This window comes from Convolutriloba macropyga, chromosome 10 (genome assembly GCF_964194025.1).
Source record: "Convolutriloba macropyga chromosome 10, txConMacr16.3, whole genome shotgun sequence".
Lineage (NCBI taxonomy): Eukaryota > Metazoa > Xenacoelomorpha > Acoela > Convolutidae > Convolutriloba > Convolutriloba macropyga.
This window is the reverse complement of record NC_134477.1, coordinates 10,367,008-10,380,853: the sequence shown is the minus strand read 5'-3', so window position 1 is coordinate 10,380,853 and position 13,846 is coordinate 10,367,008. Positions and strand designations below refer to the sequence as shown.

Sequence of the window (13,846 nt, the reverse complement as noted above, 5' to 3'; positions counted from 1 at the left end):
AAATTCAAATGGTAGTAAACGATCTACCCATCGCGTCAGTCTACTATTATATGATTTATTGGATCTGTTTTCTCTCATAATAGAGAGAAGGGCTCTATGATCAGTTATCACAGTAAAGGGTTTGCCGTATAAGTAATATTTAAAGTGTTCCACTGACCAAACAACACCCAGAAGTTCTAGTTCGTTTATGCTATATCTGTCTTCAACAGAGTTCAAAAATCGCGACGCGAATGCTACAGTATGCCACCCATTAGGTGTTCGTTGCTCCAATGCACATCCCAATCCCTTACGCGAGGCGTCACATTTAATTAGCGTTTCCAAATCCGGGTTGAAATGTTTATTTTCAGTTGTTTCCGTAATTTGTTCTTTTATTAAAGAAAACTGTTTATCGTGCTCTTCCGTCCAGAGAAATTTCGAATTTTTCTTAAGCAATGGTCGGAGGGGGTAACATAATTGTGACAAATTCGGAATAAATTTTCCAAGGTGGTGTACAGATCTCATAAAAGATCGAAGTTTTTTAAGATTAGTAGGTGCCGATAATTTTCCGATTGCATCTGTTTTACTTGAAAGTGGGGTTACACCAGACTGCGTAATATTATGACCGCGCCATTCAATCGTCTCTTTTGCGAAATGACATTTTGCCAGATTTATGCGTAAATTTTCCTGATCCAGTTTTATTAGATATTTTCGTACTAAATGAAGATGTTTTTCGATTCCACCTCTACTAACGATCAAAATGTCATCTAGGAAACAGAAAGTATTTTCTAAACCGGCTAGGGTACAATCAATAGCTTTTTGGAACTCCGCCGGCATGTCTGTCAGCCCGTAAAATCCAGTTTTAAATCGATATGTGCCAGTCATATCACCACTGACTATATTGAAGTTACAATGGCGGGCCGTATCACTGTGTAGCTTTAATTGACTATAAGCGTATTGCAAATCAAGAGTTGTGAAATAAGCAGTCTCCTGCGGCGCCGTTGACAGTGTTTGCGAAATCGTTTGAATTAGCGAATCTATATTAGGCATTTGATACTTGTTTTTATGAATAGCTTTGTTTAGGATTTTTGAATCAAGGGCTATTTTGATTGACTTATCCTTTTTTACCGTAATGACAATCGGAGATATGAAAAATTGATCTGAACAGTTGTTTAACTTTTCAATATGTCCTTCATTTAACAGTTTTTCTAATTCAATTTTCACTTTCGGTTGGAGGTGAATGGGTACTTTCCGTCCTTTTTGATGTATTACTCGATAATTTTTGTGAAATTTTGAATTGACCGTGTGGTTTTTTGATTACCCAATTCGAGATATCAAATCAGGAAATTCCTTTGCCATTGATTTCTTGATTGCACAAGGTGGATCTATATTATTAACTTCAGATTGTGGCAAGGCTTCTGAGAAATTGTAATACCTAACTGGTCAAAAAGGTCCCGTCCTAATATTGGTCTAAATCCATCGGATACAACTGTTATTTTTGCCTTCTGTATACTCCAATCCTTGCATTTTACCGGCGTTTTCAAAGTACCAAGAGGTTGGACGATATCATTCGAAAATGACTTCAATTCCAATGGTCTTTTCTCCGACCATTGTGATTGAGCGCAATTGAGCATTATTTCTCTTGCGAGTGACATATTAATAATGGTACAACCACTACCAGAGTCTAGAAGTAAATCGCAGTTTGTGTTTCCAATTGTTAGTGTTAAATTTTTTCAGTGTCAAATTTGGGGAACTCGTATTTTCAATAGTGGCAACGTAATTATCATCCGAAGAATCATAGTCTGAATTGATTTGCGCATTATAATTGATATAATTGACGTTTAGACTTTCCTGGCTAGAATTTTGATTAGATGTTTCTGCCGTATCTATATTGTTAATACGATTAGTTTGTTGAGTGTTTCTTGAAGAATTAAGTCTTCGACGACAAACTTTAGCGAAATGGTTTTGCAAACCACAGTGATTACATTTCTTACCCATTGCGGGGCAAACCTGACGATGTGTAGGTGTCCAGACTTGACAACAACCACGGCATTGACCAATGGATGCACGGTTTGTGACTGTTCTGCTTGATTGAGATCCTCGTGCTCCCGCGCCGCGAAATCGATTGAATTGTTGTACTGTGTTTACCGTACTGCCAGTTGCGCCGTTATTAGATGAAATTCTTTGCTGATTCTGATTACCCATTTCCATGTTTACTGCAATGCTGAGTGCCCTCTCTGGTTCGACTGTGTCCCTTAGAAGCTCTCGCTGAATGTCATCGTCTAGCATGTTAGTGATGAAAATGTCCCTGATGATGGCTTCTTCACGGTTTTCAAAGCCACAATTTTCAGCTAGTTCTTTTAAGATGCTGTAAAATTGCTCTACAGTCTCGCCCTTCTTTTGCTTCCGAGAGAAGAACACAAATCGATCGAATGTGATGTTTCTTGTGCGGATAAAGGCAATCTCCATCATTTCCCAGAGTTTTAGAGTAGTCAAATCATAAATGTTGTCGTGCGGGAATTTTTGTGTTAATAGTCGTCTTCCTTCAGTACCAATACTGAGGTACAACAGGGACACGCATTTCTGATCGCACAGATTCCAAGGACGCTCCCCACATAGTATTCCCGCTTCGGTTTTTTTTTGACACTTTAGTTCCCATTGTAGCTTCAGCTGGTTGTTTCTTACTCTACGTTCTCTTTCTGTTTCCTCGGTTGTGTCGTCAATCGGCATTTCGTACTTCGGTTCCACTGGTAGGCGAACTGTCGATGGTTTAGGTTGAAGCAATGTGTCTATAGTTATGTTCTCGCGAGCGAGAATCGCTAGTTTTAATTGAATTCTCCATTTCTCCCATCTGATCGGTGGGTCTGAGGTTGGTCGTTCCCAAAATGGCTCTATCGACAGCGGTGTTTTTCTCGATTCTCGAGCTGACTGCGCCATGTCGTACAGATTTACAATCTGTAGATTTGAATTGTTTCGTAGTGCCAATTAGTGTTCTTTATTGGGCCAATTTAAGAGTGAATTGGCGGAGCGAATTCAAGCTTTATTTTGTTATTCAAATATTGATTATTTGAGTTACAAAGTTTAGGTTGATTTGGCGGAGCAAAATCACGTTCAACTATCTATCGGGTATTTCGCTTAGCGAAAGATACCAAATTTTTGATGCGTCTGAATTTAGACTTTGGCGGATCGAAATCTAGTTAAGAGAGAGAGTCAACTATTTTAAATTACGAAATTGAGAAGAATGAAATTAGGCAAGATCAACAAAACTGCTTCACAAATTGTTCACAAGATAACATTACTAAATTGCGGCAACTGACAATCACGAGACAAGATGAACAGACAAAAGATCATGCATAGGATATAAACAAATTAACAAGTATGAAATAATCGGATTTGATCTTCAAAATTAAACTGAATAAATGAACAAATTAAAATAAGGAAATTGAACTAAATTAAGTTAAACAGAAATTGAACTAAATTGGTTGCACCAAATTAATGAACTCAAACTAAAAATGTACTATTGTACCACAATTATATTGAAGAAAATTTGGTCTTTTTTTCTCCTCTGCATGGTACACGAGAACTCGGAATGTAATGTGGTCTTCTATTCTCAAACACAATTTTTATTCCGTTATTTTACATCATTACTGTACGAAGCAGTTGCTTTTTATTTGCTAAAATAATAAGGGCACTAATGTTTAATTTTTCGGAGCTACTCGCGCAATATTGTGTAACAAGGTACTTTGTTCAATGGTTTGAGTTTTGGGCGATTTTAATTCGCACCACAAATTTTTCTTTTTTAAAAAAAAATTCTATGTCTTCCTCATTCGGAAATAATGGATGAGCGGGTCGGATTATTATGTGCACACGCATATAACCGATATGCGTGTGCACATAGTTTCACCAGCTTGCTGAGTAAGTTTGCGTCCTTGTTTCACCAGCTTGCGTCCTTGTTTCACCAGCTTGCTGAGTAAGTTTTTGTTAACTCAACAAGCAAAAGAAACAAGGAGGATCGGTAATATGCGTTTGCACATAATAATCCAACTCGTTCATCCATTTTTTTGACTTAATACATTTCGAATGAGGAAGAGATTGAAAAAATGTAATAAATTGAATTTTATCGAATATTAAGTAGTGAGTAGAGTATGAAGAAAAATCGCCTTGAGCTTAAAACATTAAATGACGTAAAAGATGATGATTCAGAGGGTATAAGCCATTAACGAGCCTACAAGTCAAGGAAAACAATAAAATCAAATAACAAAATCAAACATTAATTACGACCAGAGCTCTATGTCTGCTTTCTAAATAATAGCTAAGAAAGTCTAACTATTGTCGCCTAAAACCTAAATTAAACAAACTATAGTCAACTTTTCAAAAACAGATATGGGACCTGACCTTAGTGAGACAAAGGAAGTCATAGGTTTTTTAACGTTCATTTTGCTTAGAGCGTTGAAAAACCTATTTATCCACTCTTCCTTTTTAGACAAAAATAGACTAAAGGGAAGAGTTGATAAATAGGTTTTTTTTTTCAAAGAAATACGAAATTATCTGAGGAAAAAAACAATTAACCTCAGCTGGAGATTTTTGATAGGCTAATTTATGACTTCATAAGAAATCCTTCAGACTTTTCAACATTCAGAATATATCTTACGACTGATATAAGAACCAAAAATGCCGTCAACATTAAAAATTTGCTGAAAAAGCCCAGCCGATAAAATTATAAGCAATTAAGTTTTCAAAAAAGAAAAAAGCATAAAATAGGTCTGATTCCACGCCAGTTGGACTGATGGTTGGTGTGCTATTGTGAACAGATACTAATGATAAAGCAAAAAGGTTGACAACTTTTCTAATATCACAAAATTATTGTGAAAGCCAGTAGAATCAACGCCAGAAAACCATTAGTTTAAAAATAAAACCACTATTGAGATTAAAAATTATATTTAAAATGTCCAAAAATTAATCTGTCATTAATGAGATGAAGCTGCAAATTGACTGAGATATGATTAAAAACGAGCTAATTTGAAAAAGTCGTGGTTTCTTTTTGAAATAAATGAGGTAAAGAAAACTGTAACTGTGAACCGTGAACCTGTGAACTGTGAAAGTTAACCGTGAACTGATATCTTTCAATGACGTCATACAATTCATGTCTCTATATGTAGCCAATCATACTTTTGATTATATCAGATTATATCATGCGACCACAAAAAGATTGACAATTTTTTGCTAAAAGAAAAACTTATCAGCTAAGTTTTGCTACGATACAGTATCCATGCCGGTAAAACCAGAATTTCTTGCTTATGAATATTACACATATTCGGTTTCCCGTTCTCCTTTTAGTGCCAATTTTTTTTGTTTTTGATATTCAACATGTCGGTATTTTAATACTGTGATAAAACAAAAAGAACCTCAAAATTGGCGAAGATCTATAAAAACAAAAAGCGTGAAAACTGAAATACAAAAAAAAATGTTTTCTAGAGCTAAAAACATAGCGGCCACTAAATTTATTCGCATCTGAGCTGACATTAGACTACAATTTGATCAAAAAAAAAATAAAATTATCTTTGCAAAAACGTCAGTATCAACCGTTCTTCAAAAAAAACCAACTGTTTTTAAAGGACGAAAACAAAAAGCTTTCGACTACAAACGCCAAACATATTAATTGTAGCTTCATAGGTCGCCAAAAAAATTTGTGATTAGTGAGACAAAGTTAAATAATTGAATGAAGACAGGATCTGTCTTTAATTGAACAATAGATTGAGTTGATTCCAATATTTCAGCATTACGAAACAACATTAGATAAACAAAAGGAAGATAAATAATACAGCTCCCAAAACAAATCCATTTTTTTTAAAAAAGCGCAATTAGACTTAAAACACTCACATATGCACATTTTAAATTGCCGAAAGTCTGCAATGCCAGAAGTCAAAATACCAGAACTTGCAGCTTAGCCAGAAGTTGAATTTCGTTGACTTTGGTCATTTTAAAACGTGCGCGTTTCGTGTTTTAAGCATTAAGCTCGGGTTAAGTGACTCTGCAGCAGTCACTTCGAAATTCTGACTGATTATCTCGAACCGCTTCGTGGCTCTCGATAAACGCCAGAAGTTCTCAGTGACTTCAAACAGAGTCACTTAACCATTACATAACATAACTAACCTTGCAGCTCGTACTTATGAAAAAAGAACAGTTCCAGCTGTAAGCGGAAAGTGATGATTGAGAGAAAAGTACTAAACCAAAAATGAATGATGAGTTATAAAGATTTAGACCAATAAAGGAAATGACCGGCCAATCTTTAATTCCAGAACTCCCTTAAAGAAAAGGCGGAAAATTACACCTGCGTGGAATTTGTGACGATAGTCTCGGCGGTTTATATCTTTGAGGTTTCAGCAAATAAATATATCTTAAATGAAAAAAAGAAGCATAATTGAAGCATTTTCGGCGAAAAATTTTGAGTTTTGACAATTTGAAAGCCGACAATGTGGATGAAACATTTCAGCAACACTTTGTTGTTTGAAAAAACATACGGTAGAATATTCCAACAAAAGCTTTTTAGGGGAGATTTGCTAAAAAATACATTTTTGTCCTTATACTAATTCAAACGAAACTTAAATTTTAAAGTGAAAAAGTCATTTTGTTTTGTGGGATAGATCACGTATAATAAAATCCGATCACGAAAATGACTCTTAAACGTTTACTAGAGAGAGTGAGAAAGGACAAAATGCGCCGAAATGCCCTTAGTGAGGGGAGGAAGTCATTACGAAGATTTGATTTTTACAGCTTTGGTTTTTGAGAAAGCGTGAAACGATAAGGAAGCGTCAAACGGCAAATGAAAAAACATAGCAAAAAAACTTCCTGAAATCAAAATCCAAAGAATTGATTTGACTAATAACCTGACAATTGCCTTTTATGCAGTAACAATAAATTAAGACAAAAAACCCATGGCCGTACATGCGCAATATTGAACAAAATCTTTACAAACAAGGGAAAACTTTTCATCCGTGAAATAGTGTTCTTAATATTTCTAAACAGACAAAAGTTACTGACAAATGGGTTGCGCACATTTTTAGAATGGCTACACAATACAACACCATTTATGCAAGCTATGACAGAACAAAACATAAACAAGAACTAACGAGAGCGGCAAGAACCAGAATATCTTCGAAGTCCACTGTTGTCAACCTATAACAACCTTGTAAGTGCTTGCCAACGATCATAAGAAAAGCATTAAATATAACTTGACAGCAGTCATTAAGTTAAAAAAGACAGTAGTCACAATAAAAACTTTAGCTGTTCTTGAGACTGAAAACAGGGACGAAAAATTACAAATGCCAATCAGCTTGACATAATCACATAAACATAGTTTTATGTATACACATAAACAGAAATTTTATCTCAGTCAACAAAAATGATAACTGAAAATAAGAGCAAGAAATTCACTAAAACTATACCGTACAAGACGGCTTGAAAACCACCTGTTGTTCAGACTAAACAATAAGACCACAATGAGAAAAGCAAAACATTCAAGAACGAAAAATAATCTTTCTTTTCTGAAAAAGTTGAATAAGTCTTAAAAACGACTGCTGAGAACTCCAGCAAAGAATCCTATTCCCCTATTCATCTCAGGCAACCAATGAAACTTGTCAATAATGAGATTTAAGGACCGTACAACAAAAAATTCAAAAAATACTTGCAAAATTCAACAATTCCTTAAAAAATTTTAAAAAACGAACAGCGAACTATCCATAGAAAACACTAGCTACGATGTATAGAATTTGATACCTTTAGTTTTGAAACTTTTAGCGAAAGATGACCCTTGTCATTAAGCAGACTATCAAAATTTGATTTAAAAACTCTCAAAATTCATAAATTCGATAATATTTCTTCAAAACGATCAGTATCAAAGTCAAAAAGCTTTAATTTTGGACTGAAGTAAATATTTCGAATATTAAGACAAATTTAGCAAGAGATGAGAAATTTTCTGAACCAGACTAAGCAACTAGACATCCAATTGAACAGAAAACTCAAAAAATTCAGCATTCGAACATTCTAAAAACTCTTACAGAAAAAAGATGAGAAAAAGTAATCAGCTTCAATAATTATCACCAGTCACCCTTAAAATAATTAGTGTCAATTTCATAAAAAAATAATAGCTTTCAACTGAACAATTGTTTCGATTAGAATAATCACAATTCGTAACTTAAGAGACCTGTCTTTAATGAGATTTAAAGAAAACACAGCGAAAAAAAAACAAAAATTACTTAAAGAAATTAGTGAATTAAAATTTTATGATTGTCTGGGACATATAGTGTCAAAATAGAGAATATCATTAATAAGGAACTCAACCAATTAATAATGTGTATTTATGCTTCATTAGCAACTAATGAGACCTGTCATTAATGATACTAAGTGAAGAGACTATTTAATGATTTCAAACAATTGCAAAAAGGCAAAATCGGAGCAATTATGTGTCCTACTAATAGCACTTATTAGAAGAAAGACTAGAAACAGCAGTAAGATTGCCGCACGTCGACAGGCACTCATTTTTGGAAACCAAAATAATCACCAAATAACTATTTCTGATTCCAGTTTGGAAGCATCTTGAAAAAAAAACCTTTCAAACCTGCTTGTTTCGTGCTCTACTCTTTTTCTACTCGTTCTTATAATCAGCACTCCAATTTGGCTTTTCACTTACTTGAAGACGTTGAAAAAAAATGAGAAGATCTTGACAAAGAGAGAGAGAGAGAGAGAGAAAGAGGGAGAGAGATAGAAAGAGAGAAAGAGAGAGAAAGAGAGAGGGAGAGAGAGAGAGAGAGAGAGAGGAGAGACACACACACACAGAGAAAGAGAGAGAGAGAGAGAGAGAGAGAGAGAGAGAGAGAGGAGGGAGGGAGGGAGGCAGGTAGGGAGAGAGAGAGAGAGAGAGAGAGAGAGAGATAGAGAGAGAGAGAGAGAGAGAGAGAGAGAGAGAGAGAGAGTAGAGAGAGAGAGAGAGAGAGAGATAGAGAGAGAGAGAGAAAGCACACCAATGCAATCCAAATACATTGACTTTTAGGAAACCACCAACACGGCAATATAGTTTAACTCAGCTTACTCTTCGCAGCCAAAAAGACTAATTCTTTTGTTAACAATTTTGTCATATTTTTCTGCAAAACTGACAGGAAAATGAGCATAATTACGGAAACTCTGAACAAGAATAACTGAAATCAGTAAAATTTTCGCAAAACTTTAAGCATCAGTAACTGCTTGGAAGAAAATCGAAATTCAGAGAGAATCTTTTGAATTGTACATTCTACCGTGGCCGTTTTTTGTAACGATACCACCCACATTATTCTAGGATCAAAAAATCGATCGGCCGAAACTGACTGAACGAAAAACCCAATTGAGCGTATGGTTCTTCCCCATCAAGGAAGGTCGGAACAACAAGCAGAGGGCGATATGTTAGGTCCCATTTTTCCAAAGCAGCATCTCTGATCATGGATGCGGGTTTTAAAACGAATCTTGCATGGTAAGCGTCTGGATCATGCATCTCGTAAGATGAACGTTATTTGCAAGAATCTCGGACGTTCTTGCAAAGTGTCTAGTTCGTGTGATTCCTTTAGAGCGCGATTGGGATGTTCATACTTTTTAACCAAAAACAAACCTTTTTCAGTATTGGTCATTCAAAATCTCCCTAAGTTTCTTTTCACAAACGTTTCTCCAGCAATAAAGCCAACAAATTTACCAAATTTCTCAAAATAAAATAAAAAAGACGAGGATTTGTAATGATAATTAAATTCAAAGAAAACAGGCAACCGAAAACGCGAAAAGAATGACCTGTAATGTAATTGGAATCGGTCTTATGCGATGTTGGAAACAACAAAATAATTTTTTTGCGCAATTAGAACTGCTTTTGTTTATCTGTTCTGTTTTTTAATCACGTTGTTTGTTTTTAGAGCAGTCTTTTGTTTTGAATCCTCTTACAACATAATAAGAAGAAGCAATCATCTTCAAGAATTATCAACAAGTCTAAAAGGGTGTTTAATTGCTTTCATATCAAGGCGCCAAAAAGCGAGGAAGAGAAGCGAGCGGTATAAATTCAATTTTTTTGTTAATTGAATGCTTAAAAAGTTTAAAGTAATTAAATATGAACTTTCGGTAAAAATTTGCAGACAAATAATTTTCAATTTTGTCATCGCTCAAAATTGTAATTATCGTGGATTATATTATAGCGTATAGCTTATAGATTATATAATTATTTTATAGAAGTAAAACTTCATTTTTTTCTTAATTGAATGAAAGTAAGTAAATATGAAGTTTCGGTAAAAATTTGCAGACAAATAATTTACAATTTTGCCATCGATCGAAACTATGATTATCGATTGAAAGAGAATTTTCTGGTTTGGAAATCTAATTACACAAAGAAATATTCTAGCTAAACTAAAATTTGTTTATTAAATTTAAGTGTTAAAATTCATTTAAAAACTAAATCTATTTTAGGTATTTTTCAATATTTTAATTTCAAGCAGAGGGGTCAAATAGTAAATCCATTACAAGTAATTACACTAAACGCATAATCTTGAATATATTGTGAAAACTAGAACAGTACTTTTTGTTAAATTTTGTAGTGCTACATTAAAAGGGGCTTTTAAAAACGGGACCAACGCAATTATTGATTTTTGCATAACAAAAGAAAAAAGATATAGTGGTTGAAAGTTGAAAAAATACTTGAAAATTTTTCATTCCATTCACGCCCTTGGCAAAAATTGAGGGCGAAATAATTGTTTGAAAGGCTATTATTTCCAATATGAAAAGTCACTGATGGCAAACTGCCGCAAAAAAGCTGAAAAATAGAGAATAATTCACAATTTTCGTTCAGTTTTTCCCTCATTTCGAGCACGTTCGTGAACAAATTTTTGCCTGACCTTTTAATACTTAATAACTATTTATTAAAACCAAAAATGAGAACACAATGGTTTTGACTCAAAATATTCCTTTTGAAATTACTGCAGTGAGAAAGAAAAATGTAACCAGACTCAAAAATAACGACAGGTCAACAGTAATAACTCAAAATTATAACTTTGACGAAGTCACAAAATCAAATTTTTGATAAGCACTTGTGTATAAAGGATATTTTGTAATATACCAAGTTAATATAATCCCGTAACTGGTTTATGACAGAAAACACACCTGATCATAACCGAAAAAAAATGTTTGTTTATTTGTTTATTTTCTCCATGTCCCATCGCCGCAGGGATTTTGTTGATGATTTATGAAATATTAAGATTTCCCGTGACTGACCTTTGAGTAAATAAACGCAGAAGGAATAATGAAAAGATAAGCAAAAACAAGAAAATATAATCTCTCAAAGAGCAGTAGCGATATAGAACTCAAGGTGTATGTGTATGTAGTATGTATTTATATTAAGCACGCGGCTAATGTATGTGAGATTCTTAATGCGAAGAGAGAAAAACAAAGTGATGAATAATTTATTCAATCCTTTCACAGAAACAGAAATCAATAATGAAATTGCGGTGATGTTTTCTGCTTTTGATTCGTCTTCATACGTATGCTCTGAACAACAGTTGAAAAAACCTGTCGTGGAAACTCTTCTATAGTTTTTTTTCGAGGAACAATAGTTCGATACAAATGTTTATTTTTCGTAGAAACAATTACTTGATGTGTGTTTATTGTTCAAATGACATGTCGAATCAGGGAAGAATTTCAATAGTTTTAATTCAGAATTTTTTGTTAATTGGCAGCTATCTACATACAAAGTGAAACACTGCAGAAAGGAATACAATCTATGCCTAGCATCGCAGATCTTAGCAAAAATCATTGAACCCGGGTCGAGGGGTCCACAGCTACAAGCTGATATTTTTGTAAGAAATCCTCTGAATGTGCAAAAATTATGTAAGATTTGTGCTGATTGTGGTGAAAATTAAAAAATAGACGGTGAATCCGCTGAAATCAAATATTTCAGCACCTTTCAGCAGATTTCTTGCAAAAATTGGCAATTGAATCAGCACCGTTGTCACATATTTTCAGCAATTCTCTTGCAAAACTTCAGCAGCTTCTCAGTACTTTTCTTACATATTTTCAGCACTTGTGAAAATTTCAAATTCAGTGGAGTCAGCATCTTTCGTACATAATTTTACGCGCAATTTTATTGCTCACCATTGCTTATAACATAGTCAGCATTTACGGCCCTTCATCTTTTGCATTTGATTTGAAATCTGCGTTACTTTTTATAAATGACAATTCATATTTTTGAAAAACAGAACAACTGAAAAACGTCACACTTTCAGCTTATCTAACAAAAAAGACAATTATACGAAGGCTAACTAGTTACGTTCAATCAATTATTTGATTATATACTCCAGCTGGGATAACTGATTGGTGATAACTGATTTATTTTAAGAGTTGACAAAATTTGGCAGATTTCCAACTGTTTTTATGTTGGATGGCTCTAGTGCATTGCTGTTTAGTATTGCTCCGGCGTTAATCTGTATGTAAAGAAACAGAAAAGTTCAAAAATTTCCAAATTATATAAGGTACACGTTGAAAACGCGTGAGATGAGTGCAGTAATTGAGTAAGAAAAATACTGAAAATTCAGCAAATTAGGCAAAAAAATGTAAGATTTATCCGCTTAAAATAGTTTGTTTTGACAGTTGTCAGCGCATTTCTTACATTAACTTTGACAAAATTCTCGACCCGGGAATTGTTCTCCCAAAACGAGGTTTGACAAAATACAGAAATTTTGGAGTCTTTCCCATTATAGTCCCCCTCCCCAGCTTAGTGGTCAGACAACCTATAGCCCCCCCCCCTCCGATCATGGTAATTATTCCACAATTGTTGTCTATAAATCCATGGGGTGCTTTCATGCGAAATACCCAAATTTTGACGCAAAATTGGCACCATTTTACTTACCATGATACGAATCTCCAATGAAAACTTAACATCTGTTTGACCAAAATACAGTTCTTGGGTCTCATTTTGCAAAATTGCGGATTGTTGCTCATTGATTAATGTACCACCCAAAAAAATAGGGACAGAATTTGAGATATGAATGGTAAAAATTTCTAAGAAATGCGTAGTAAAAAGCGGTTAGTTCGTGTCCGCCTTGGTTGTTTTAGAGCTGATTGCTGTAGAAAACTTTTCTTGGCTAAAAGTTGCAATTCTTATACACATTGAACGCTAAATTGATTGCTTTGCTGTCTCAAGAAAAGAGAATTGTTGCAGAATTTTATTACCCCCAGTGTTTTTGATCTTCTGTACGTAACGTTAAGTCGAATTCAGTACTGAATCGGAACCAAAATCAGAACTTCATCGGTACTGATTCAGAGTCTGATTCAGTTCATATTGAATTTGCCCGGAATTTGTCTGATTCAGACTCTGAACCAGGCTCTGATTCAGGCTCTGATTTTTCTCTGAATTAGAGAAAATTAGTAACTATATTTGAGAGCCAAGCTAGGTATTGCCATTGGTTTCGCTAACAGGTCCTTAAAAATATGCATGCATACAATACCTGTAGAGATTGAAGAGATTTATATTATAGTTTGTCGGAATTTTTCTCAATTCAAGTTAAAATAAAGTTTCTGGGGTTTTCCACTTCGTTTATTTTGTAATTTTACCCTCCTTTTTTCAATCCCGGCTGGGAACCAGCATTGGCAGAGTTACTGAATTAAACTATAGGAAAACTGAATAGTCATTTGAACTGTCTGTTTCTGTTTGACACCTTAATTTGTTTTAAAAACTGAAAAAAAGGTCTAGCGTAGAAAAATCAAATTGCTAGCATTGAACAACCCTTGAAAATTTGAAACTATTGACAAAATATAAAAATTTATAGTTTTCGCCTGTGTTGGATTAAGAATATTGTCCGCTGGCCAGGTTGAG

The 13,846-nt window shown here is 34.4% G+C and overlaps 1 protein-coding gene across 3 annotated transcripts in view; it reads right to left on the bottom strand.

Moving 5' to 3' along the window:
* The window catches only part of LOC142348538 (small conductance calcium-activated potassium channel protein 2-like), a 188,032-nt gene extending 176,660 nt beyond the window's left edge, over positions 1-11,372 (bottom strand). Inside the window, exon 1 of one of the 3 annotated variants that reach the window (XM_075399911.1) lies at positions 10,981-11,372. The gene's annotated coding sequence lies outside the window, so the exon portion shown is untranslated. Of the gene's footprint in view, positions 1-10,513; positions 10,626-10,980 lie in introns of those variants that run through there. The other 2 variants (XM_075399912.1, XM_075399914.1) reach the window with 2 other exon arrangements.
* Positions 11,373-13,846: the final 2,474 nt, after the last annotated feature.